The 24,045-nt window shown below is 47.3% G+C and overlaps 1 non-coding gene across 1 annotated transcript; it reads left to right on the top strand.

The window, feature by feature from the left end:
* The first annotated feature begins 15,934 nt into the window (after positions 1 to 15,934).
* Positions 15,935 to 16,008, top strand: PC9H_002475. Its single transcript has one exon. It is a non-coding gene; the product is annotated as a tRNA-Ala (tRNA).
* Positions 16,009 to 24,045: the final 8,037 nt, after the last annotated feature.

The following is a 24,045-nucleotide window of genomic DNA, read 5'->3' on the forward strand; positions in this document are numbered from 1 at the left end:
ATGTTGGGCATTTGCGGGTATGGGGATGTGTTTGTTGAAGTGATGTGCACACTTGTTGTACAAATGTATAACAAAGTTGCGCTATACTAAGCGCCCGGTTCCCACGCATTGGGGACCACCCATAGACACTGCCAACACCCATGGGAACGACCCAGGTCATCATGGGATGACTGGTGTTGACAGGATTGCTAAAAGTGCGCAAGCACTGTTTAGCAATCTGTACATATATTACAAGCGCACGACTCCCACGGTCAATGCAACGTTCCCACGTTCAGCGCCCCATTAGTAGGTCTGTTGACCTCTATTGTGACCGCCGGAACAGGCACCGGAACGCCTCGGTCTCAGCAGGGAAGCAAAAGGAGCGAAAATGAAACATGGAGCCATCATTAGAATGATGTCTGGCATGTTCCCAAGCTGCTCCGGAGCTAATCAAATTCGGACGCGATTTAGTGGACACCAATCTTCACGCCTCGCGCAGAACAGTACCCGTGGGAACCTAGGATGGTCATTTTCCTTACATGTCTAGAGTAATAGACACAAAGAGTCAATAGAGCGCAAATCATTACATATTATTGATTGATTGCATCAACATCATTAGTGATTGTTACCAAGGCAATTAGAGTGCATTAGGACGCTTCTACAAGCTTCTAATCAGACTATAATAGCCTAAAGTTTAACAGGTTATGGGCCCTGAGCTCTAACTTGACAACACTGATTGATTGTTCCTGCATTATTGAATTGCTGCCTATTGTTATACTGGGGGTTTATTGTGATTGATCTAGTGACTCATTGAGTACTGATCTCGCATTTTGGCCTATTGGAGCTTATTGAAAGTCACAACAAGACTATAACATTGTTATTGATAGTCACTACAGGACTCTAAGCTGTTATTGATAGTCATCACAGGACTCTAAGCTGTTAATTGTCAGTCACACAAGACTATAAATTGTATTGAAACACTATGTCTACTAGTTCAAGCTCAGATAATGGGGTCAAGGTGAAGCCACTGACCAACTCCAACTATCAGGAGTGGTGTGGTGAAGCCAAGGCCTATCTGATGCGACTGGGGCTGTGGAGACTAGTGTCTGGAAGGGAATCTAAACCTTCAGACAAGGCTGAGCTGACCAAATGGGAGGCAAAAGCTGAAAAGGCTGCTGGGGAGATTTACCTGTTGGTTGAGGCGGACCAAAGGATTCATTTCCGAGGTCTAGAGGATGATCCAGTGGGAATGTGGGCTGCCATAGAGAAGGCACACCTATCCAAGAAGCCCGGCGCACGCTTCAATGCTTATGACGACCTGTTCTCAATCCACAAGGAGGACAACGAAGGTCTCATCGATTTGGGAGTCAGGATTAGCAAGGCAATGGCTAATATCCAAAATCTGCGTCCAACAGGCTTTACCATTGAGCAGTTAGACGAAGAGCTACAGTGCATGGCATTGATTCGGGCTTTGCCTGATGAATACAAGCACTTGTCAGCTTCTTTGTTGCTAATGGAAAAGCTGGACAAGGATACTATACTCCAAGCATTCCGAAGCGAAGAGCTTAATCGTCAGCGCCAGACTGAGCAAGCGAATAGAGCCAGTCACAAGGGTTATGGAAAGAAGGGCGGGGCATACAATGGAAAGGGCAGAGGTCACCCCACAGTTGATGCAGACACCTGCTCATTCTGCAAGGGCAAGGGTCATTGGAAGAAGGATTGTGAAGCATTGAAGAAGGTCATTGCTAGCAACAAAGAAAGTGGATCAGGGGGGAGCAATGCCAAAGTGGCAGTGGAAAAGGCAGATGCTGCGACGGAGTTTGCTGGTCAGGCAAGTGCTCGTTCTATGAATGAAGCTTGTGCTGCATTTTCTAATGATACCCATTGGAATACAGATACAGGGGCCACTTCTCATATGACACCTCACAAAGAATGGATTCGCAATTATACCACATATAGAGTGCCAATTAGGCTAGCGGATCACACCATTGTATATAGTGAGGGCGTCGGAAATGTGCTCTTCAGACCTGTAGTTAATGGTAGACAAGTTAGAGATGTGGAGATCACTAGAGTACTCTATGTTCCTGCATTGTGCAATAATCTGCTTGCTGTTTTGTACTTGACTCGCAATAAAGGCTTTAATGTTCATATCACAAAGGAGAAAATGGAGTTTGTTCGTAATGATGTTCTTTTGTTCTGTGCTACAATCAATGATGCTGGTATAGGCTATTTAGATGGTAGTACAGTAGACACAAAAGAATTTGTTCATGTTGCATCCACTCTGCCTTTGGATCTGACTCTATGGCATAGACGGCTTGGCCACCAACACCATGACGGAATTAAGCAGATGATTAAGGATGAAATGGTGGTTGGATTGACACTGGACTCTTCTGCAAAGCCAGATCCTGTTTGTATTCCCTGTCTAACTGGGAAGATGCATGCAAATCCATTTCCTTCGTCATCCAACAGAGCTGATGAGCTGTTGGCATTGGTACACTCTGATGTTCACTATGTTGGCATTGATTCCCACTCTGGTCAGAAGTATTGGGTCACATTCATTGATGACTACTCCAAGCTGAAGGTGGTGGTTCCACTGAAGCTGAAGAGCGAAGTCTTTGCTGCATTTAAGCGGTTCAAAGCATGGGCTGAGAACCAGACTGGCAAACATATCAAAGTCTTCAGATGCGACCAGGGTGGTGAATTCATGAGCAAGGAGTTTGACAAGTATTTGGAGGAGCATGGTATAGAAAGGCAGTTCTCAGTGCGAAACAGACCACAGCAGAATGGAGTGGCTGAGCGTGCAAACAGACTGCTTAGTGAACGGATCACTGCAATGCTGGATGAGGCTGGATTGTCAAAGGCCTTTTGGGCTGAGTGTTTGGCTGCACTTGTTCATGTCTTGAACCGATGCATTACGTCTTCAGTAGCTCATGCTACGCCATATGAGGTGTGGCATAGACGAAAACCTGATGTTGGGCATTTGCGGGTATGGGGATGTGTTGCTTATGTGCATGTCCAGAAGGACAAGAGGGAGCATTTGGGTTCGCATATGGAGAAGTGCATATTCATTGGGTATCCTGATGGGTACAAGGGTTGGAAATTCTACAATCCAAAGACGAAGAAGGTCATCATCTGTGAACGCGCAGATTTTGATGAGCGCTACACTTACAGTGGCCAACTTCTGAAGGGCATTGATGAGCACGACCTCTCAGAACCAGCTCCTCCGAAAACCAGTCAGCAGAGCGCACCAGAGGCAACATCCAAGGACAAAGACAATGCTCAGCAAAGGGTCATCGACTTGCCTGCAGTTGATAATGACGATGAGGACAATAGCAGTGAGGATGACACTGTTGATGATGATAATGTGAAAGAAGAAGAACAGGTGGAGGGTGAAGCGCAACAGGATGATAATGAGACACCAGAGCCAGAAGAGACTCCCCCACCTCGTCCTCGTCGCAGAAGAGCTGCACCTCGTGTGGATGATAGTGATGATGAAGCGGAAGTCGATGATAGACCAGTGGCTGTAAGAAGACCAAAACGCGACATCAGACCTCCAGGGGAATGGTGGAAGGTTCCTGCTGCACCTCCAAAGGCCAGGGAGGCAACTCCGGACGTCTGGGAAATGCGAGATCCAACTCCTGCTTTAGATGATGATGATTCACAGTCTGAAGAAGAAGCTTTGGAGGCTGGTCCTGTTGGCAAGTTAGTAGAGCCAGAGACTTATGCTCAGGCAATGAGGTCGCCCCACGCTGCACAATGGCATGAGGCTGCACTAGCTGAATACAACATGCTGCTTGCTAATGGGACTTGGACACTGGAACCTTTGCCAGAAGGAAAAGTGGCAATTGGAGTCAGATGGGTCTTTCGGGTCAAGTATCATGCAGACGGAAGCATTGAACGGTTCAAGGGCCGGATTGTTGCTAAAGGATTTAGTCAACGGCCCGGATTTGACTATAATGAGACCTTTGCTTCGCCATCGAGACACGCTACCATCAGGACTGTGCTCGCTCTAGCTGCTAGAGATGATCTGCACTTGCGCTCAGTTGACATTTCACAGGCATTCATAAACAGTGATATTGATGCTGAGGTGTATATGGAGCAGCCTGAGGGATTTAAGCAAGGTGTAACCAAGGGTCAAGGAAGGATAGTCTGTAAATTGAACAAGTCTCTGTATGGGTTGAAGCAGTCACCTCGGTTGTGGAGTGAGAAGCTGGGTGAAGCACTACATTCAATGGGCTTCAAGAAGATTTACTCTGACCCCTCGCTCTACATCTATGATGATGGCACTGTCAGAATCATAGTCCCAGTGTGGGTGGATGATATCACTCTTGTTTCGAAATCAAAGGAGGCTCTTGACAAGTTTGTGATTGAGCTGGAAAAGCATTTCAAGTTGCGGGACTTGGGGGAGACTTCGTATCTGCTGGGCATGGAAATAACACGAGACTGGGACAACCACAAACTCTACATCTCGCAGCGTCAGTACATTGTCAATAAGCTTGCACAGTTTAATATGTCTGATTGCAAACCAGTGGGGACTCCCATGGCTCCAGGTATGAAGTTGACCACAGATGACTGTCCCAAAACATATGAAGAGGCACAAGAGATGGTGGATATCCCCTACATGAGTGCTGTTGGCTCCTTATTGTACTTGGCTACAATGTCCCGGCCTGATATAGCCTTTGCTGCGAGTGCACTGGCTAGGTTCAACTCGAACCCAGGCATGATCCACTGGAAGGCTGTAAAGCACCTGCTACGCTATGTGAAGGGCACGATGGATATGAAGTTGGTATATGGACCTGATCCCGCCATAGGAGATGAAATCTTCGTCACATACAGTGATGCAGACTACGGCGGTGATAAAGGGACAGGGCGGTCTACAAGTGGTTACTTGGTTAAGATTGGGCTGGGAGCGGTCTGCTGGAGCAGTAAAGCGCAACAGATGGTTGTTCTGTCAACCACTGAAGCCGAGTATGTTGCTGGGGTTGCTGCTGGTAAAGAAATATGCTGGATGAAGAACCTCCTCTCGGAAATTGGTTACAAGCCAACTTCGCCATCCACGCTCTACATGGACAACCAGTCAGCGATTAGAGTGGCAAAGAACCCCGAACACCATGGCAGAATGAAGCAACTCGACTTGAGCTTCTTTTGGTTACGCGATCAAGTTGATTGCAAGCGCATCCAGCCAGTCTATCTTCAAACAGAGGAAATGCCGGCAGACCTGCTCACCAAAGCACTGGCCAAACCACAAGTGGAAAAGTTGAGGGAGATGATGGGATTGGTGGGATAGGAGGACGTATTGGGCCAGGGGGTTGTTTGTGGGTGCCCCAATACGTGGGTCCACCAAGTGTTGCATCAGGGGGTTGTGTTGAAGTGATGTGCACACTTGTTGTACAAATGTATAACAAAGTTGCGCTATACTAAGCGCCCGGTTCCCACGCATTGGGGACCACCCATAGACACTGCCAACACCCATGGGAACGACCCAGGTCATCATGGGATGACTGGTGTTGACAGGATTGCTAAAAGTGCGCAAGCACTGTTTAGCAATCTGTACATATATTACAAGCGCACGACTCCCACGGTCAATGCAACGTTCCCACGTTCAGCGCCCCATTAGTAGGTCTGTTGACCTCTATTGTGACCGCCGGAACAGGCACCGGAACGCCTCGGTCTCAGCAGGGAAGCAAAAGGAGCGAAAATGAAACATGGAGCCATCATTAGAATGATGTCTGGCATGTTCCCAAGCTGCTCCGGAGCTAATCAAATTCGGACGCGATTTAGTGGACACCAATCTTCACGCCTCGCGCAGAACAGTACCCGTGGGAACCTAGGATGGTCATTTTCCTTACATGTCTAGAGTAATAGACACAAAGAGTCAATAGAGCGCAAATCATTACATATTATTGATTGATTGCATCAACATCATTAGTGATTGTTACCAAGGCAATTAGAGTGCATTAGGACGCTTCTACAAGCTTCTAATCAGACTATAATAGCCTAAAGTTTAACAGTGTTGCTTATGTGCATGTCCAGAAGGACAAGAGGGAGCATTTGGGTTCGCATATGGAGAAGTGCATATTCATTGGGTATCCTGATGGGTACAAGGGTTGGAAATTCTACAATCCAAAGACGAAGAAGGTCATCATCTGTGAACGCGCAGACTTTGATGAGCGCTACACCTACAGTGGCCAACTTCTGAAGGGCATTGATGAGCACGACCTCTCAGAACCAGTTCCTCCGAAAACCAGTCAGCAGAGCGCACCAAAGACACCTTCCAATGATAACAATGATGCTCAACAAAGGGTCATAGACTTGCCTGCAGTTGATAATGACGATGAGGACAATAGCAGTGAGGATGACACTGATGATAATGTGAAAGAAGAAGAACAGGTGGAGGGTGAAGCGCAACAGGAGACACCAGAGCCAGAGGAGACTCCCCCACCTCGTCCTCGTCGCAGAAGAGCTGCACCTCGCGTGGATGATAGTGATGATGAAGCTGAAGTCGATGATAGACCTGTGGCTGTAAGAAGACCAAAACGCGACATCAGACCTCCAGGGGAATGGTGGAAGGTTCCTGCTGCACCTCCAAAGGCCAGGGAGGCAACTCCGGACGTCTGGGAAATGCGAGATCCAACTCCTGCTTTAGATGATGATGATTCTCAGTCTGAAGAAGAAGCTTTGGAGGCTGGTCCTGTTGGCAAGCTAGTAGAGCCAGAGACTTATGCTCAGGCAATGAGGTCGCCTCACGCTGCACAATGGCATGAGGCTGCACTAGCTGAATACAACATGCTGCTTGCTAATGGGACTTGGACACTGGAACCTCTGCCAGAAGGAAAAGTGGCAATTGGAGTCAGATGGGTCTTTCGGGTCAAATATCATGCAGACGGAAGCATTGAACGGTTCAAGGGTCGGATTGTTGCTAAAGGATTTAGTCAACGGCCCGGATTTGACTATAATGAGACCTTTGCTTCGCCATCTAGACACGCTACCATCAGGACTGTGCTCGCTCTAGCTGCTAGAGATGATCTGCACTTGCGCTCAGTTGACATTTCACAGGCATTCATAAACAGTGATATTGATGCTGAGGTGTATATGGAGCAGCCTGAGGGATTTAAGCAAGGTGTAACCAAGGGTCAAGGAAGAATAGTCTGCAAATTGAACAAGTCTCTGTATGGATTGAAGCAGTCACCTCGGTTGTGGAGTGAGAAGCTGGGAGAAGCACTACATTCAATGGGCTTCAAGAAGATTTACTCTGACCCCTCGCTCTACATCTATGATGATGGCACTGTCAGAATCATAGTCCCAGTGTGGGTGGATGATATCACTCTTGCTTCGAAATCAAAGGATGCTCTGGACAAGTTTGTGATTGAGCTGGAAAAGCATTTCAAGTTGCGGGACTTGGGGGAGACTTCGTATCTGCTGGGCATGGAAATAACACGAGACTGGGACAACCACAAACTCTACATCTCGCAGCGTCAGTACATTGTCAACAAGCTTGCACAGTTTAATATGTCTGATTGCAAACCAGTGGGGACTCCCATGGCTCCGGGTATGAAGTTGACCACAGATGACTGTCCCAAAACATATGAAGAAGCACAAGAGATGGTGGATATCCCCTACATGAGTGCTGTTGGCTCCTTATTGTACTTGGCTACAATGTCCCGGCCTGATATAGCCTTTGCTGCGAGTGCATTGGCTAGGTTCAACTCGAACCCAGGCATGATCCACTGGAAGGCTGTAAAGCACTTGCTGCGCTATGTGAAGGGCACGATGGATATGAAGTTGGTATATGGACCTGATCCTGCCATAGGAGATGAAATCTTCATCACGTACAGTGATGCAGACTATGGTGGTGATAAAGGGACAGGGCGGTCTACAAGTGGTTACTTGGTTAAGATTGGGCTGGGAGCGGTCTGCTGGAGCAGTAAAGCGCAACAGATGGTTGTTCTATCAACCACTGAAGCCGAGTATGTTGCTGGGGTTGCTGCTGGTAAAGAAATATGCTGGATGAAGAACCTCCTCTCAGAAATTGGTTACAAGCCAACTTCACCATCCACGCTGTACATGGACAACCAGTCAGCGATTAGAGTGGCAAAGAACCCCGAACACCATGGCAGAATGAAGCAACTGGACTTGAGCTTCTTTTGGTTACGCGATCAGGTTGATTGCAAGCGCATCCAGCCAGTCTATCTTCAAACAGAGGAAATGCCTGCAGACCTGCTCACCAAAGCACTGGCCAAACCACAAGTGGAAAAGTTGAGGGAGATGATGGGATTGGTGGGATAGGAGGACGTATTGGGCCAGGGGGTTGTTTGTGGGTGCCCCAATACGTGGGTCCACCAAGTGTTGCATCAGGGGGTTGTGTTGAAGTGATGTGCACACTTGTTGTACAAATGTATAACAAAGTTGCGCTATACCAAGCGCCCGGTTCCCACACATTGGGGACCACCCATAGACACTGCCAACACCCATGGGAACGACCCAGGTCATCATGGGATGACTGGTGTTGACAGCATTGCTAACAGTGCGCAAGCACTGTTTAGCAATCTGTACATACTTTACAAGCGCACGACTCCCACGGTCAATGCAACGTTCCCACGTTCAGCGCCCCATTAGTAGGTCTGTTGACCTCTATTGTGACCGCCGGAACAGGCACCGGAACGCCTCGGTCTCAGCAGGGAAGCAAAAGGAGCGAAAATGAAACATGGAGCCATCATTAGAATGATGTCTGGCATGTTCCCAAGCTGCTCCGGAGCTAATCAAATTCGGACGCGATTTAGTGGACAGCTATATTCACGCCTCGCGCAGAACAGTACCCGTGGGAACCTGGGATGGTCATTTTCCATACATGTCTAGAGTAATAGACACAAAGAGTCAATAGAGCGCAAATCATTACATATTATTGATTGATTGCATCAACATCATTAGTGATTGTTACCAAGGCAATTAGAGTGCATTAGGACGCTTCTACAAGCTTCTGATCAGACTATAATAGCCTAAAGTTTAACAGTGGTTGCTGGTATTTTATCACTGCACACTTATACATGGTGCTCAATGTCAGAGTCATGTCATCAGGTAGACACCAGGTGAATGCCACCTATACTACAGGTGAAGTCCATTTATCTAATACTCAATCATATCCTCATCATCACTTTCCTCACTCTCAACCACCTCTTCTATTCCTGCTGCCTTTTTAATGTTCCTCTCCTCCTGCCTGGCAATCACTCACTGGGTATGCAAGAATAGCAACACATGCATGGTGAAGTCAAAGTTGCTGACAGTCATCCGGTTGAGGACTGTCTGGAACCCACCCAGCCATGCATTGAGTTGTTCACAAGCCTAAGTACAACAAATTAGACAAGTACAAGTGGCTGGCTAGTAGAATCACTTACCTGAGTGTTGAAGGCCCTCTTGTAGTATGGGTTGCCTTGTTTGTCTTCATCAACCACTACCAAGTTGGGGGCATCTCCATTGAGAGGTGCAGGATTGCACCAAGTTCGACAGAGGTGGTCAGTGACCCGGTGATTGATGTAGTGGTAAGAGTCGACAATGATATGAGTGGTGGGTTCCCAAGCAGGCCAGTGCCCTTGCCTGACAATGTGCTTGAGCAAGGCACACCCCTTGTCAATGGCAATGTAGCTGGGGCGTGAGGCAGGATCAGGATAGACATCTTCAAGTAACTGAAGAATCTTGGCCACCCCTTCCGACTTGGCAAACTTGCGCCAGGCAATCACCACACCACATGGAGCACAGATGGTCTCCACGCAGTAGAACCTAGGAGCAGAGAAGTAGTTGTTATACTTGCTGCCACTGACCTGTTCAACCTCCTGCTCTGCAAGGTCATCATGTTCTGGCGCCTCTGCTCTTCCACCAACAGGCAACCACTCCTGCCTCTCCTCCTGAGCCCTCCTCATCATCCTCTAAACTCCCAAGATGTTGAAGTGATGTGCACACTTGTTGTACAAATGTATAACAAAGTTGCGCTGTGCGGTCGCACGCTAAGCGCCCGGTTCCCACGCATTGGGGACCACCCATAGACACTGCCAACACCCATTGGGACAACCCAGGTCATCATGGGATGACTGGTGTTGACAGTATTGCTAAAAGTGCGCAAGCACTGTTTAGCAATCTGTACATACTTTATAAGCGCACGACTCCCACGGTCAATGCAACGTTCCCACATTCAGCGCCCCATTAGTAGGTCTGTTGACCTCTATTGTGACCGCCGGAACAGGCACCGGAACGCCTCGGTCTCAGCAGGGAAGCAAAAGGAGCGAAAATGAAACATGGAGCCATCATTAGAATGATGTCTGGCATGTTCCCAAGCTGCTCCGGAGCTAATCAAATTCGGACGCGATTTAGTGGACACCTATATTCACGCCTCGCGCAGAACAGTACTCGTGGGAACCTGGGATGGTCATTTTCCATACATGTCTAGAGTAATAGACACAAAGGGTCAATAGAGCGCAAATCATTACATATTATTGATTGATTGCATCAACATCATTAGTGATTGTTACCAAGGCAATTAGAGTGCATTAGGACGCTTCTACAAGCTTCTAATCAGACTATAATAGCCTAAAGTTTAACACATAGTCCACACTTTGACTTCTGTGACATAGAGCCTGCATCAAGCAAGGTATGTAGATGTACTTAAGTGCTGCAAGCGCCACCTGGTATTAGGTATAATCAGTAACCCATATAAGGAAACTAATTAGGCTGAGTTACAATATTTTTACTTGGTTCTGGGAGGTTCTGGACTTCCGATTTTGACTGTCAGATGACTGTGTTCTCGCCAAAGTTAACGGCGCTCAGCTGTGAACGTTCACCTTCGTATCCGTATGCTCTGCTCTCGAGAAGTACAGTGTTCAACGCTATACTGTCTCGGGTGATCATTGGGAGTCAAGACGCATGCACCTAATAATCGAGGATCAACCCCGGCTGCACCATGATCATCGATATATACTGCAGCTTCGTGATTTGGTGCTGCCGTTGCGATTGCGTTGCCTTAAGTAGAGCCACTGGTGATTAGTTCACTCGTCCTCTCGCCCCTGGCCATCTAACACTCACGCCGCAGGCTTGTCAGCTGTCTCGAATCTCTTCGAGCTTTGTGGGCCTCTAATTATTTGTGAGTATTCCTTTCATTGTGTGCTCATTTGTCACATATATACTTACTGACATCTATTGTGTGCCCTATCATGACCCCAATTTACTCTTCCAACACAAGGTCTGTCTTTCACGCAGCTATCGTAATCTCCAACCCGCCTACAAAATTCTGTAGGCAGGTTGGAGATTACAAATGCCGAGTTCGGGAGTGGCTGGTTCTCTAAAGTCTTGCCAAAGATGGCAAGTCAAGTAGCTATAGAAATTGCACAACTATGTTCAGCTTCCACGGATGGGATCATTGATCGTGCTCCAGTCGATAAGGTACAGCTTCATTTGCATCGCCTTCTGCGACAGGGGTAAGAGCGGCCGCAGCAGGTCTCGACAACCCTTTCGTCAGCCACTCACCATACTGTTGCTCAGTGGTAGCTAGCTAGGACATCGCACATATATAATTATACGGGGGGTAGCTTCAACCCGACGATGTCTCAATATCTCAGGCGGTGTTTCTAAGGGGACGATGAAGCTATGTATGATAAGTATAATGAAGAGGAAAATGGCAAATAGTGCTGATGCGCATCATGCCACGGGCATCGGACAGGGATTAAATGGGAGAGGTGCGCAAGCGTCGGGATTTGTCATCGGACACCAACTCACTACCAAAATGGGCGAGCCGCGTAAGGAATCCATCCGGCCGGGCGTTGGCATTCGTCCAAAAGGGGCACCTACATCCACAATTAAGCCGGCCGACGTCCCTTTCATAACTCCCCAGCTACCTGTCCATGTCGCCCAGCGTCACTCCTCGCTTTGCCTTTTCTCTCTATCTCATCAAGTCAGCCGCTTGGCCTTTCTCGATCACCCCCAAGCCCGCCTCCCGCCATCCACCTTCGACTCCCAACTCTAATGCTCCCAACTTTCTCAGTTGCCATCTAACACGACGCCTGCGTCTCACAACCAGGCCCAGCCTTTACCCAACCCAACCCCTGCCATCATCTATTACATCCCAGGCAACTACGCGGTGCGAACCTTCGGGCGCCCCATAAAATCTCTGTATCCCCTGCAGCATTGAACCAAAATGGAGTCTGCACGCCGGAGCTCCCACCAATGAATGAAAAATCAACAAAAGCCAGGCCTATAAATGTTGAAGTGATGTGCACACTTGTTGTACAAATGTATAACAAAGTTGCGCTATACCAAGCGCCCGGTTCCCACACATTGGGGACCACCCATAGACACTGCCAACACCCATGGGAACGACCCAGGTCATCATGGGATGACTGGTGTTGACAGCATTGCTAACAGTGCGCAAGCACTGTTTAGCAATCTGTACATACTTTACAAGCGCACGACTCCCACGGTCAATGCAACGTTCCCACGTTCAGCGCCCCATTAGTAGGTCTGTTGACCTCTATTGTGACCGCCGGAACAGGCACCGGAACGCCTCGGTCTCAGCAGGGAAGCAAAAGGAGCGAAAATGAAACATGGAGCCATCATTAGAATGATGTCTGGCATGTTCCCAAGCTGCTCCGGAGCTAATCAAATTCGGACGCGATTTAGTGGACACCTACTTTCACGCCTCGCGCAGAACAGTACCCGTGGGAACCTGGGATGGTCATTTTCCATACATGTCTAGAGTAATAGACACAAAGAGTCAATAGAGCGCAAATCATTACATATTATTGATTGATTGCATCAACATCATTAGTGATTGTTACCAAGGCAATTAGAGTGCATTAGGACGCTTCTACAAGCTTCTGATCAGACTATAATAGCCTATAGTTTAACAATAAACTCTGGGAAACCTCTGGAACACCGCAAGCGCAGAAGAACCTTGAACAAGAGAACCAAAAGACAGCCGGCGGGGAAACGACCAGAAAACAGCGCAGACAAGCGCACGTGCGCCGTGCTGGCAGCTGTGGAATGGGGTGGGCTAGCGCTGGTCGGGATTACAAGACAAAGCGTCAAAATGGGCGTACTCAATGGGACGAAAAGGATCAAACAGTTGAAATGCACGGTATTTTCGTAGTCGTCGTCATCCTTGTCCGCGATCGCAATCGCGGAGTGCAAGGAGGAAGGGGAAAACTTCCTACAGCGCAGGAATGGGCGTATGCAGTCCAGCACTCCATAAATCCTACATCCCACGACACCAGATGCTGGTGTGCGTATGTTAGAACTCGAACAAGGAGGCTGGGAGGTTAGAGGGGGATGGGCATGAGCTTGGACGGGCGGGTGCGTAGATGAAGGGAGAACGTTAACACTGGGGCAGGGGGAGACGCGAATACGGACACTGATGGATGAAAAGGGTATGGAATGCGAACGAGGAAGGGGACAATGGAAACCACGAATGCCGAAGAACATGAACACCCACGAGGAGAGGGGAAACACACGAAGAAGACCATATTGCACCGAGGACTTGAGGACACGAAAGCAGTCGTTATCATCTACGATTCACGAGGGGAAGTTAGTACGCATACGAAGAGGGAGGGAGTGAGACAGAAGGAACATTTGAGGTCAAACAGGTCAAAAACGAGCAACACAGGGAGAGCTGGGGCGGTGGCCAATCTCACTCAACGAAGGCGAACGAGGCTGGACTTCAATGTCGCGATACGAACAGAAAATCATGTTTATTGAACTTGTGACGACGCTCAGCAGATCCATAGGCTTAAGCGTACACTACATTAAGTATATATTGTCCCGACCACTGGATTCAATATTGTTCTGTGGATCATTTGTATTTGTGATGGCTAGTATGTATGACAAACGATGAGAAGATACAAATAATTGCTTTCAGCCATCAAACCTCCCTCCTTCTCACCATCACCAACAACGCTCAAAGGTACGCCCTGCCTTTCATACGGCTTTTCTCTTCTGACTCTCGCTTGCTCACAGAATCATGTCGATTAACCAAACATACTATACCCCCGACGTTACTCACAAACTCGCGATGGATGTCTACAATGCCGCGATTCTGCCCTTTGGCGATTGCATCAAGAATGGAGATGCGCTCTGTATCACATAAGATCGCTGTTATCCTAATGTTTCAGCAACTGAGGACTGTGAGTACAGAGGCACGTTGAAATCTCCTGGACTCGAACTATCGGCGACCATATACGTATATCGCAATGGATTATTGCGAGCTACAATAACCGTCAACGGTAACGACCCGAATTCGCATCATACGACGGCACACGCGGTCCCGTAGAGCTGTGTGGGCACTACTTCCCCCTCAGATTCGGTCACTAAATCCTTGTATTCCATACATATATTGAATCCCTTCTTGCGCGTGTATCACTTACAACTTGGAATGAATACATACCGATCGATCGATTGAAAACGGCTGGTGATATTTTGAATATATATTGATTGATACTCAGAGTATGATCCTTGATCAAATGAAGAAGATAACTGAGAGGATATTCTGAATACCATCAGCATATCCTCCCAGACAAAAGCTTGGGGATATTTTGACTTTAATCACCCAAGGTATTTCTGATTTTCATCTAAGATAATTCTAGGATATACTCTCAGAGGAATTTTTTATTGTCAGCTTCATTTAATCACTATATCTCCCTTGAATGATATGATGATGATATTTACAATTTCAGTGCATGGGATATGATGATTTTATTTTGGTTGAAATTCAGAATTTACTATTAAATATTGCTGTCAGAAGTACGGTGTTTAAAACTTGAATAATATCCGCGTGTCATCACAGTATCACCGTCAATGTTTTCGGGCAATGCCCGCAGTGTGTCCAAACATGCTCTTCACTGAGTTTGCTCAAAGCATTCAGGACAACTTTGGTCCCAAGATCAAGCTGTCTACTGTCTTGATGCTTCTGATGACTCTTGTCAGTAATACAGATCTCCTCAACCTTCATGGACAACAGCAGGCTTCTCAGCAACAGGAGTCTACCAGCTGGATGGCTGCCCTGGTCCGTGCTGTCAAAGCAAAGCTCTCTGACAGTGGCTTTGTCTCCCTGTTTACCACTGACGACTTACAGACTTCACGATCTGAGCAGCAGCAAATTACGCTTGCAGGCAAGAAACTCAGCCGGTTCAGCCGCTCTCTGTCTCTTGCTTCACACTCCAGTATTGGGAATTTCAAGTCCAAACTTCGCCCCATCTCCACTGCTTCTATTCAACCCATCATTCTTATCACACCCATCATCATGGCCTGTCCAACTCTTAACTGTAACGACCATAGCCTTACTCAAGACCTCCGGGAACGTGATATTGCTCATGTCACATTGCTCAAGGGGAGTCAGTGCTTGGAGAAAGTCCCCGTTCTGGCTGGCAGATGCTCTTCCTGCAATTCACTTTACTGGGCAGATCACGAGCAGTTCACCCAGAACAACAGTAATGACTTGTGCTTGTACCTCAACAATGCCAAGTATCTCAAGGTTGGCAAAAGTGTCTGGGCCGACCGCACTGTCTCTGGGGCTATCGTCAATGCCAACTACAGCTTCCATGCTTCCACTGCTGCCATTACCAAGTTTTGGAACTTCTCATTTGTCAAGCCAAGTGGAGGTACCTTCAAACTTGGACGTCGACAAGTCTGGAAGGCCTTTGTGGAGGAGTCTATTCGGCAGATGGCTAAGTTCAACAAGTGCCAGATTGTCTTTGAGGACAATCTCTCCATCAATGCTCTTGTTGCTGCTGCCTACATTGAACTCGGCGACAATGGAGTTATCCGCAGTGCAGAGGGACATTCTGTTGGAATGATGTAATCCGGCACATGATCACCATTTGAATGGACTGGAAAGGGGCATTGCCCGGCCAGTAATGAATAAATGGTTGGGTGGTCATGTGATGGGGAATACATAATTGTTGGTTGTGCAGTCATTGAACAAGGCCAGATAGCTCAGATGGTTAGAGCGTCTGGAAAGCATCCAGGAGGTCCTTGGTTCAAACCCTAGTCTGGCCATCTTTTCTTGCCCCTGATTTTAACACATTCTTGCAATGAGTGTTGTCATGCATTCAAGGATGTTGCTAATGTCATTCCAAGGTAACCCAATGACCTTGCTGCAGTTGTTGGCCATGATGAAAATCATGCTGTTCCAGACTATGCAGGGGAACCTGTTGATCCAGATGCAATGGAGGTTGACAACCAGCCTGCTGCTGTGGTTCAACCTACTGGCCCTGTTGCACCTGGCAATCATGGAGAGGTCCGCATGATTGTCATTGATGGAATTGTCATGGGGCCACGACATTGCGCAATGGAAGGGTGTGAGGCAGGACTTGAGAATGCCCAAACTGGGGTGTTCTGCAAGAGGCATGCAGAGAGGATGGAAAACAAGTGCCATATGAAGGGATGTGGCAAGGTCAAGGTTGGTGACACAAAGGCCTGTCAAGATCACCAGGGGCAGTGGGCCACATTTCGCAGGCAATATGCCAACACCTCACTTCTTGGAGTGCAGCGGATGTTGAGAAGAGCTCAGGAGGAGAGACAGGAATGGTTGCCTGTTGGTGGAGAAGTAGAGCCACTAGCACATGACGACCTTGAGGAACAGGAGAATGAGGAGGTCAGTGGCACAAAGTATCACAACTACTTTTCTGCTCCTAGGTACTACTGCGTGGAGACCATTTGTGCTCCATGTGGTGTGGTCCTTGCCTGGCGCAAGTTTGCCAAGTCAGAAGGGGTGGCCAAGATTTTTCGGTTCCTTGAAGATGTCTATCCTGATCCTGCCTCACGCCCAAGCTACATTGCTATTGACAAAGGGTGCGCCTTACTCAAGCATATTGTCAGGCAAGGTCACTGGCCTGCTTGGGAGCCAACAACTAGGATTATTGTGGACTCATACCACTACATCAACCACCAGATCACTGATCATCTTTGCCGGACCTGGTGCAATCCAGCACCCCTCAATGGAGATGCACCAAATCTTGTAGTAGTTGCCAATGACAAGCAAGGCAATCCTTACTATAAGAGGGCTTTCAACACTCAGGTAAGTGAATTTAGTGGTCTAGCAGTCATACTTGTCTAATTTGAGCTTAGGCCTGTGAACAGCTCAATGCATGGATTGGAGGTTTCCAGACTGTTCTCAACCGAATGACAGTTAGCAACTTTGACTTCACAATGCATGTGCTGTTATTCATACACACTCAACAGGTCATTGCCAAGCAGGAGGAAAAGAAGAGGAATCAAGAAGCAGGAATAGAAGTGGCAGACAGTGATGAGGAGAGTGAGAATGAAGAAGACTCAGAAAGTGAAGAGGAGAGTGAAGAGGAGGAGGAGAGTGAGGAGGAGGAGGACTAAATGTGTCAAAGTATTTACCTCTACTATGTATAAGTTGCATATGAAGCACACATGAAGCGCACATAAACCACATATAAAGTTCACATAAACTGTACATCTATGTTATATAAACTGCACATAAAGCATATATATGCTGTATAAACCACACATGATGCTCATATGAAGTTTACATTTACTCTATATAAAGTGCATGTAGTGCATATATAAATCACATGTAAAGCTCATATAAAGTACACATGAATCCCATATACATGAAGCTCATATAAACCACACATGAAGCTTGTATGCACTGTGTATGAGACAAACTCACAACTTAGTTGTAATCCATATGAATATAAACTCTTCATATGTGCTTCACATGGACTTCACATGAAGCATACATGAACTGTACCACTTCGTTTATATGTGAGCTTTACATGAAGCACATATGAATGTCGCATATAAACTTCACACCAAGTTCATATAAGCTTTACGTGAAGCTCCTCAACAATTGTTATTGACTAAAAGTCATGAAGAAGTAAAGAAAATGTAGAAGAAATGTAGAAGAAATGTAAAGCCATATGAAGGAATGTAAAGTTTCGCAAAAGAAGTGGGCTTTATATGACCTTTATATGAAATAAATGTATGGAAGATGTGAAGTCATGTGCTTCATATGAGCTTCATGTATAAATGTGGTAAAGCGTCAGATATACAACAAGGTTGGTCATACTCAGGTGTGTGAAGATCACCAGGAGCAGTGGAGGACATTCCGTGGACGCTATGCCAACACCTCACTTCTTGGAGTGCAGTGGATATTGAGGAGAGCTCAGGAGGAGAGGCAGGAGTGGCTACCTCGTGCTGCAGGGGCAGAGGAGCTTGAACATGACAACCTGGAGGAGCAAGAGGTTGAAGAGGTCAGTGGCACCAAGTACAACAACTACTTCTCTGCTCCTAGGTTCTACTGTGTGGAGACCATCTGTGTTCCATGTGGTGTGGTGATTGCCTGGTGCAAGTTTGCCAAGGCTGAAGGGGTGGCCAAGATTCTTCGCTTCCTTGAAGATGTCTATGAAGACCCCAACTCCTGACCCAGCTACATTGCTATTGACAAGGGGTGTGCCTTGCTCAAGCACATTGTCAAGCAGCATCACTGGCCTGCTTGGGAACCCACCACTTGGATCATTGTCGACTCCTACCTCTACATCAACCATCATGTCACTGACTACCTCTGTCGGACTTGGTGCAATCCTGCACCTCTAAATGGTGCTGCTCCAAACTGTTGAAGTGATGTGCACACTTGTTGTACAAATGTATAACAAAATTGCGCTGTGCGGTCGCACGCTAAGCGCCCGGTTCCCACGCATTGGGGACCACCCATAGACACTGCCAACACCCATTGGGACGACCCAGGTCATCATGGGATGACTGGTGTTGACAGAATTGCTAAAAGTGCGCAAGCACTCTTTAGCAATCTGTACATACATTACAAGCGCACGACTCCCACGGTCAATGCAACGTTCCCACGTTCAGCGCCCCATTAGTAGGTCTGTTGACCTCTATTGTGACCGCCGGAACAGGCACCGGAACGCCTCGGTCTCAGCAGGGAAGCAAAAGGAGCGAAAATGAAACATGGAGCCATCATTAGAATGATGTCTGGCATGTTCCCAAGCTGCTCCGGAGCTAAACAAATTCGGACGCGATTTAGTGGACACCAATATTCACACCTCGCGCAGAACAGTACCCATGGGAACCTGGGATGGTCATTTTCCTTACATGTCTAGAGTAATAGACACAAAGAGTCAATAGAGCGCAAATCATTACATATTATTGATTGATTGCATCAACACATCATTAGTGATTGTTACCAAGGCAATTAGAGTGTATTAGGACGCTTCTACAAGCTTCTAATCAGACTATAATAGCCTATAGTTTAACAGGTTATGGGCCCTGAGCTCTAACTTGACAACACTGATTGATTGTTCCTGCATTATTGAATTGCTGCCTATTGTTATACTGGGGGTTATTGTGATTGATCTAGTGACTCATTGAGTACTGATCTCGCATTTTGGCCTATTGGAGCTTATTGAAAGTCACAACAAGACTATAACATTGTTATTGATAGTCACTACAGGACTCTAAGCTGTTATTGATAGTCATCACAGGACTCTAAGCTGTCATTCATAGTCATCACAGGACTCTAAGCTGTTAATTGTCAGTCACACAAGACTATAAATTGTATTGTTGCACTATGTCTACTAGTTCTAGCTCAGATAATGGGGTCAAGGTGAAGCCACTGACCAACTCCAACTATCAGGAGTGGTGTGGTGAAGCCAAGGCCTATCTGATGCGACTGGGGCTGTGGAGGCTAGTGTCTGGGAGGGAATCTAAACCTTCAGACAAGGCTGAGCTGACCAAATGGGAGGCAAAAGCTGAAAAGGCTGCTGGGGAGATTTACCTGTTGGTTGAGGCGGACCAAAGGATTCATTTCCGAGGTCTAGAGGATGATCCAGTGGGAATGTGGGCTGCCATAGAAAAGGCACACCTGTCCAAGAAGCCCGGCGCACGCTTCAATGCATATGACGACCTGTTCTCAATCCACAAGGAGGACAATGAAGGTCTCATCGATTTGGGAGTCAGGATTAGCAAAGCCATGGCTAATATCCAAAATCTGCGTCCTACAGGCTTTACCATTGAGCAGTTAGACGAGGAACTACAGTGCATGGCATTGATTCGGGCTCTGCCTGATGAATACAAGCATCTGTCAGCTTCTTTGTTGCTAATGGAAAAGCTGGACAAGGATACTATACTCCAAGCATTCCGAAGCGAAGAGCTAAACCGTCAGCGCCAGACTGAGCAAGCGAATAGAGCCAGTCACAAGGGTTATGGAAAGAAGGGTGGGGCATACAATGGAAAGGGCAGAGGTCACCCCACAGTTGATGCAGACACCTGCTCATTCTGCAAGGGCAAGGGTCATTGGAAGAAGGATTGTGAAGCATTGAAGAAGGTCATTGCTAGCAACAAAGAAAGTGGATCTGGGGGGAGCAATGCCAAAGTGGCAGTGGAAAAGGCAGATGCTGCGACGGAGTTTGCTGGTCAGGCAAGTGCTCGTTCTATGAATGAAGCTTGTGCTGCATTTTCTAATGATACCCATTGGAATACAGATACAGGGGCCACTTCTCATATGACACCTCACAAAGAATGGATTCGCAATTATACCACATATAGAGTGCCAATCAGGCTAGCGGATCACACCATTGTATATAGTGAGGGCGTCGGAAATGTGCTCTTCAGACCTGTAGTTAATGGTAGACAAGTTAGAGATGTGGAGATCACTAGAGTACTCTATGTTCCTGCATTGTGCAATAATCTGCTTGCTGTTTTGTATTTGACTCGCAATAAAGGCTTTAATGTTCATATCACAAAGGATAAAATGGAGTTTGTTCGTAATGATGTTCTTTTGTTCTGTGCTACAATCAATGATGCTGGTATAGGCTATTTAGATGGTAGTACAATAGATACAAATGAATTTGTTCATGTTGCGTCCACTCTGCCTTTGGATCTGACTCTATGGCATAGACGGCTTGGCCACCAACACCATGACGGAATTAAGCAAATGATTAAGGATGAAATGGTGGTTGGACTGACACTGGACTCTTCTGCAAAGCCAGATCCTGTTTGTATTCCCTGTCTGACTGGGAAGATGCATGCAAATCCATTTCCTTCGTCATCCAACAGAGCTGATGAGCTGTTGGCATTGGTACACTCTGATGTTCACTATGTTGGAATTGATTCTCACTCTGGTCAGAAATATTGGGTCACATTCATTGATGACTACTCCAAGCTGAAGGTGGTGGTTCCCCTGAAGCTGAAGAGCGAAGTCTTTGCTGCATTTAAGCGGTTCAAAGCATGGGCTGAGAATCAGACTGGCAAGCACATCAAAGTCTTCAGATGCGACCAGGGTGGTGAATTCATGAGCAAAGAGTTTGACAAGTATTTGGAGGAGCATGGAATAGAAAGGCAGTTCTCAGTGCGAAACAGACCACAGCAGAATGGAGTGGCTGAGCGTGCAAACAGACTGCTAAGTGAACGGATCACTGCAATGCTGGATGAGGCTGGATTGTCAAAGGCCTTTTGGGCTGAGTGTTTGGCTGCACTTGTTCATGTCTTGAACCGATGCATCACGTCTTCAGTAGCTCATGCTACGCCATATGAGGTGTGGCATAGACGAAAACCTGACGTTGGGCATTTGCGGGTATGGGGATGTGTTGCTTATGTGCATGTCCAGAAGGACAAGAGGGAGCATTTGGGTTCGCACATGGAGAAGTGCATATTCATTGGGTATCCTGATGGGTACAAGGGTTGGAAGTTCTACAATCCAAAGACGAAGAAGGTCATCATCTGTGAACGCGCAGACTTTGATGAGCGCTACACATACAGTGGCCAACTTCTAAAAGGCATTGATGAGCATGATCTCTCTGAACCAGTCCCTCCGAAAACCAGTCAGCAGAGCGCACCAGAGGCACCATCCAAGGCGAAAGACAATGCTCAGCAAAGGGTCATAGACTTGCCTGCAGTTGATAATGACGATGAGGACAATAGCAGTGAGGATGACACTGATGATAATGTGAAAGAAGAAGAACAGGTGGAGGGTGAAGCGCAACAGGATGACAATGAGACACCAGAGCCAGAGGAGACTCCCCCACCTCGTCCTCGTCGCAGAAGAGCTGCACCTCGTGTGGATGATAGTGATGATGAAGCTGAAGTCGATGATAGACCTGTGGCTGTAAGAAGACCAAAACGCGACATCAGACCTCCAGGAGAATGGTGGAAGGTTCCTGCTGCACCTCCAAAGGCCAGGGAGGCAACTCCGGACGTCTGGGAAATGCGAGATCCAACTCCTGCTTTAGATGATGATGATTCACAGTCTGAAGAAGAAGCTTTGGAGGCTGGTCCTGTTGGCAAGCTAGTAGAGCCAGAGACTTATGCTCAGGCAATGAGGTCGCCTCACGCTGCACAATGGCATGAGGCTGCACTAGCTGAATACAACATGCTGCTTGCTAATAGGACTTGGACACTGGAACCTTTGCCAGAAGGAAAAGTGGCAATTGGAGTCAGATGGGTCTTTCGGGTCAAGTATCATGCAGACGGAAGCATTGAACGGTTCAAGGGTCGGATTGTTGCTAAAGGATTTAGTCAACGGCCCGGATTTGACTATCATGAGACCTTTGCTTCGCCATCTAGACACGCTACCATCAGGACTGTGCTCGCTCTAGCTGCTAGAGATGATCTGCACTTGCGCTCAGTTGACATTTCGCAGGCATTTTGTAACAACAATATTGATGCTGAGGTGTATATGGAGCAGCCTGAGGGATTTAAGCAAGGTGTAACCAAGGGTCAAGGAAGGATAGTCTGCAAATTGAACAAGTCTCTGTATGGGTTGAAGCAGTCACCTCGGTTGTGGAGTGAGAAGCTGGGAGAAGCACTACATTCAATGGGCTTCAAGAAGATTTACTCTGACCCCTCACTCTATATCTATGATGATGGCACTGTCAGAATCATAGTCCCAGTGTGGGTGGATGATATCACTCTTGCTTCGAAATCAAAGGATGCTCTTGACAAGTTTGTGATTGAGCTGGAAAAGCATTTCAAGTTGCGGGGCTTGGGGGAGACTTCATATCTGCTGGGCATGGAAATAACACGAGACTGGGATAACCACAAACTCTACATCTCGCAGCGTCAGTACATTGTCAACAAGCTTGCACAGTTTAATATGTCTGATTGCAAACCAGTGGGGACTCCCATGGCTCCAGGTATGAAGTTGACCACAGATGACTGTCCCAAAATGTATGAAGAAGCACAAGAGATGGTGGATATCCCCTACATGAGTGCTGTTGGCTCCTTATTGTACTTGGCTACAATGTCCCGGCCTGATATAGCCTTTGCTGCGAGTGCATTGGCTAGGTTCAACTCGAACCCAGGCATGATCCACTGGAAGGCTGTAAAGCATTTGCTACGCTATGTGAAGGGCACAATGGATATGAAGTTGGTATATGGACCTGATCCCGCCATAGGAGATGAGATCTTCGTCACGTACAGTGATGCAGACTACGGCGGTGATAAAGGGACAGGGCGATCTACAAGTGGTTACTTGGTTAAGATTGGGCTAGGAGCGGTCTGCTGGAGCAGTAAAGCGCAACAGATGGTTGTTCTATCGACCACTGAAGCTGAGTATGTTGCTGGGGTTGCTGCTGGTAAAGAGATATGCTGGATGAAGAACCTCCTCTCAGAAATTGGTTACAAACCAACTTCACCATCCACGCTGTACATGGACAACCAGTCAGCAATTAGAGTGGCAAAGAATCCTGAACACCATGGCAGAATGAAGCAACTTGACTTGAGCTTCTTTTGGTTACGCGATCAGGTTGATTGCAAGCGCATCCAACCAGTCTATCTTCAAACGGAGGAAATGCCGGCAGACCTGCTCACCAAAGCACTGGCCAAACCACAAGTGGAAAAGTTGAGGGAGATGATGGGATTGGTGGGATAGGAGGACGTATTGGGCCAGGGGGTTGTTTGTGGGTGCCCCAATACGTGGGTCCACCAAGTGTTGCATCAGGGGGTTGTGTTGAAGTGATGTGCACACTTGTTGTACAAATGTATAACAAAGTTGCGCTGTGCGGTCGCACGCTAAGCGCCCGGTTCCCACGCATTGGGGACCACCCATAGACA

The sequence above is a fragment of the Pleurotus ostreatus genome, assembly GCF_014466165.1.
Source record: "Pleurotus ostreatus strain PC9 chromosome Unknown scaffold_11, whole genome shotgun sequence".
NCBI classification, from domain to species: domain Eukaryota; kingdom Fungi; phylum Basidiomycota; class Agaricomycetes; order Agaricales; family Pleurotaceae; genus Pleurotus; species Pleurotus ostreatus.